General features: G+C 39.5%; 1 pseudogene; it reads left to right on the forward strand.

Moving 5' to 3' along the window:
- The first annotated feature begins 841 nt into the window (after nt 1-841).
- Nucleotides 842-1,758, forward strand: LOC138086379 (olfactory receptor 2T12-like; annotated as a pseudogene).
- Nucleotides 1,759-5,026: the final 3,268 nt, after the last annotated feature.

Consider the following 5,026-nt stretch of genomic DNA (forward strand, 5'->3'; position numbering starts at 1 on the left):
AAAATATGAAATGCATTTGACAATGGGAATTTCCATGATATCTTACTTTAAAACAACCGGCTAAACCTTCCAGTAGAATCTGGCAAGTGATAATGGTAAGATGATGATCAAGCAGTGGAATTAAGAATTGAGTGAGCCTTTTACAATGCCTTTCTCCTTCTTGATTGACTAGTATGAGATGGATGTAAAAAGTGTGGGTAAAGAGAATGACTGTGGAAGAAGAAGACTCTTTCTGTCAGGTCACTTCACTAGATCACAACATATCATTGAAACTGAATTAGCCTCCTTACTTCTGCAGTTATGGTTGTATTTATTTAACTAGCTAAAACAGCTTTGCCTCCAGGATATCAGAGATGAAAATGCTTTTGAGGACTTAGATCCTCATGAAACTGAAGGAGAAATTAATTCATCTCTGTGTTTGAGTGGAGATGTAAGAAGATTTTTTTTTTCTTAATCCAATAAAAGTTGTGTTCCTGTGAATATGCAGGGAAAACTTCTCCTTACACAAAATATCGTTTCCAGTTATGAAGGTTTAAACAGATTTATGGGATTGGAGGGGGATACTACTAAGAAGGTCATTATTGTTTTCAATTTATAGCTTCACAAAGTTAAAGTAAATGCACTAACAATTTCAAATTAAGTTGTTTTCATCTACAGACTCAGTTCTACTTCCTGTGCATAAGAGTATGTCATCTTATTTTGAAAGTAAAAATAACTTCCAATATTAATTGATGTCAAGAAAAATTATCGGATTTTAGTGTGTTTCAATAAAGTTTGGTATGTCATGCATATGTAACCCTTATGTATTTCTCCATTTGCAGTATCACTTTTGTTTGAAATCATGGAAAACTGGAATATCACTGCAGATTTCATTCTCCTAGGTCTCTTTAACCACACTGGAGCCCACCAACTTCTCTTTGTGTTGGTTCTGATAGTTGCTTTCACCTCCCTCATGTTTCTCCTGATTTTCCTGGACCCCCGACTCCACAGGCCCGTGTACTTCCTACTGAGCCAACTCTCCCTCATGGACCTGGTGCTGATTTTCACTGTTGTGCCCAGAACAGCTGTTGACTATTTGACTGGCAGGAAGTTTATCTCCGCCACTGGCTGTGGGTTCCAGATCTCCTTCCTCAGTTTTGGAGAGGGTGAGTGCTTCCTCCTGGCAGCCATGTCCTATGACCGCTATGTTGCTGTTTGTCATCCACTGAGATACCCAGTCCTCCTGAGTTGGAAATTATGCCTCAGTATGATTTGGGGGCCTTGGTTCCTTGGTGCAGCTGATGGGCTCATGCAAGCTGCTGCAACCCTGAATTTCTCATTTTGCAGTGCCTGAGAGACTGATCTCTTCATTTGTGAGGCTCCCACTCTTGTGCGTTTGGCTTGTGCTGACACTTCTGTTTTTGAGTATGTCATGTACATCTGCTGCGTGTTAATGCTCCTGATCCCCATTTCCCTCATCTTGATTTCCTGTAGTCTCATCCTTGCTGTTGTTCTCCAAATGTGTTCTAATGAAGCCCGCAAGAAGGCTTTTGACACTTGCTCTTCACATATCTCGTGGTAGGAGTCTTTTTCGGACCTGCTATTTTTACCTACATGAGACCCAAATCCTGGTCAGCTAACCATGACAAGTTTGTGTCAGCATTTTATACTATCTTCACACCTGTGCTAAACCCCCTCATCTATAGCCTGAGGAACAGTGAGGTCAAGGGAGCTCTGAGAAAGTATATGGATCTGTGTACTACTTTAAGTCTTGATTAACATTAGATTTATTTGCCCTAACATTCAAGATTGTACAGTGTGTTTGTAAAATTCCCTTGAGAGAGTATATACTCATTATATCTCTGAAGGAAAGTTACATGGCTCAAAATAGCCTGGAGTTAAAACTCCCCTTCGGGTCCTCTCCATCATTCTATGCAAAACAAAGAACTCTTTCACTCAAAGAAAAAAAATGGACATTAAGGTTGATTATGCCCAACTCCCAGCCGGTCCAGCCTCTGATCAGTCTCCAAAATTCCTTGCCCCAGCCGTTTAAGAGATAACTACTCTGAACAACCTTGGAGAAGAACAGGCCCCCTTAAGACAGTAACTTTCCACATACATGCCTATATACACTTACTCTTTTCTTAGATAAGCGCTGCTGCTGCTGCTGCTGCTAAGTAGCTTCAGTCGTGTCCGACTCTGTGCGACCTCACCGGAGGCAGCCCACCAGGCTCCCCCATCCCTGGGATTCTCTAGGCAAGAATACTGGAGTGGATTGCCATTTCTTTCTCCAATGCATGAAAGCGAAAAGTCAAAGTGAACTCGCTCAGTCCTTTCGGACTCTTCGCGACCCCACGTACTGCAGCCAACCAGGCTTCTCCGTCCATGAGATTTTCCAGGCAAGAGTACTGGAGTGGGGTGCCATTGCCAGCTAGCTAATCTGACTGCTGCCGCTTCTCGCCTCATTAAAGGTGATCTGTTCCTGTAAAGTTCCTGTGTCATTCTTTTTCTGAACTTCCCCTTCTCTAACTCCCTTACCTTACAATCTCCGTGTATTATTTCTGTTTTACTTTAGGATTCATATAGACTTCCATACTTTGGGATTATTTCCTAAACTATGGTCAATAAATCAGACTATTATTAAAAACCTGTTAATCACAAATCCTCTTGCCTGGAAAATCCCTACCAGGATGGAGGAGCCTGGTGGGCTGCAGCCCATGGGGTCGCTAAGAGTCGGACACGACTGAGCGACTTCACTTTCACGTTTCACTTTCATGTATTGGAGAAGATAATGGCAAACTCACTCCAGTGTTCTTGCCTGGAGAAGCCCAGGGACGGCGGAGCCTGGTGGGCTGCTGTCTATGGGGTCGCACAGAGTCGGACACGACTGAAGCGACTTAGCAGCAGCAGCAGCAGCAGCACACCCCACTTAACAATAAACATTTGTTCAAAGAATGAAGAAAGTTTTCAAACAATGTTGAAATTTGTTGCTTTTTTAAAAAATTGATATAACTTATAACACTAGAATACTCACAGACATAGGCTTCCCTTAAGCCAGTTTCCATAGTATATGCACTTGTAACTTACATCCAGTATCAAGAGACAAAACCTTTGGGTTTCCCTGGTGGCTCAGATGGTAAAGAATCCACTTGCAACACAGATATCCAGGTTTGTATATACAGTACCAAGAGACAAAACTTTTACCAAAACAAAAATGTCCCTCATGTCCTTTATCAGTGAAATCACTCAACCCAGTGACACATACATTTCTGATTTGTATCTCTGTTATTTTAAGATGTATTTGAATTTTATATCAATGAAATTGTACTGTATGTATTTTTCTTGTGTTTAATATCATTATTTCTTTTTTACTTCATTGTATTTTCAGATTTGCTTCTTTTTGTTTTTTATTTTTATTTTTGAAAATATAAATTTATTTGTTTTAATTGGTGGTTAATTACTTTACAATATTGTGTTGGTTTTGCCATACATCAACATGAATCCGCCACAGGTATATACGTGTTCCCCATCCTGAACCCCCCTCCCTCCTCCCTCCCTGTACCATCCCTCTGGGATTATTTCAAATTAAAAGCCTTTAAAGATTCCTACATAAATTTACACTATCAGTAATTTGTTTCTTTAATTGCTAAGTAGTACTTTGTTATTGGTATGAATCACCATTTATTTATGCATTATTTTCTTGATAGACATCAGGGCTATTTTCAGTCTGGAGCTATTATGATTAAGCTACTATTAATCTCATTTTTTTTTATTTTTTGGTCTGTGATCATATGTTTTTACTTTTTTGGTAGAAGTGTGAATACGTTTTTAATAATCTGTTTTCAGTGTGGATATTGGATTTTAAACTCCTGCTAGCAGAACACACAAAGTAGCAGTGGCTCCAAGTTACTGATATTACTGTTTCTTTTTACTGGACTTCCCTGGTGGCTCAGATGGTAAAGCATCTGTCTACAATGTGGGAGACCTGGGTTCGATCCTTGGGTCAGGAAGATTCCCTGGAGAAGGAAATGGCAACCCACTCCAGGACTCTCGCCTAGAAAATCCCATGGACAGAGGATCCTGGTGCAGGCTACTATCTATGGGGTTGCAAAGAGTCAGTATGAATACGTTTTTAATAATCTGTTTTCAGTGTGGATGTTGGATTTTAAACTCCTGCTAGCAGAACACACAAGTAGCAGTTGCTCCAAGTTATTGATATTACTGTTTCTTTTTATTTTGTCTGTCTTATTTAATGTACTCATTTGGTCTAATTAGTGTTTTCCTAATGTGTAATGGCACCCCACTGCAGTACTCTTGCCTAGAAAATCCCATGGATGGAGGAGCCTGGTAGGCTGCAGCCCATGGGGTCGCTGAGGGTCTGACACCACTGAGAGACTTCACTTTCACTTTTCACATTCATGCATTGGAGAAGGAAATGGCAATCCACTCCAGTGTCTCTTGCCTGGAGAATCCCAGGGATGGGGGAGCCTGGTGGGCTGCCGTCTATGGGGTCGCATAGAGTTGGACACGACTGAAGTGACTTAGCAGCAGCATCAATGTGTAATTATGCTTTTGATTTCAAAATGACTTTTGAATTAGCTTATTTCCTATTTGTATGTCTTTCTTTTTGAAAGATTCATCCAGTCTTTGAAAAAAGAAAAAAAAATGTGCTTCTAAATCAAACACAAATTTGTGGTTTACTGATAGATAACACATGATGTTTATAGGAATATTTAGAACTTTTAAATAAATTACTTGTTACTTGTTATACAAGTATACACTTTCTGACATCACTATTTCCACTTAATTCATGATGATTTTCTATTTTCATTGATCTGGGTATGTATATAATGAATCTATTCCACCTCCATTGGGCTTGAAGCTGTAACTTAGTTTCTTTTAATTATGCAGTGTAATAAAATATTCCAATTATATTAATGGAATCATGTCATTGGAAATCTGATTTTTTTTTTCTATTATTATGTACTCTTCACCTAAGGAAGGCAGATAAAAAATAGATTATAAACTTTAAAGTTTGGCTACTCAA

The sequence above is a fragment of the Capricornis sumatraensis genome, chromosome 9 (genome assembly GCF_032405125.1).
Source record: "Capricornis sumatraensis isolate serow.1 chromosome 9, serow.2, whole genome shotgun sequence".
Taxonomy (NCBI): Eukaryota; Metazoa; Chordata; class Mammalia; order Artiodactyla; family Bovidae; genus Capricornis; species Capricornis sumatraensis.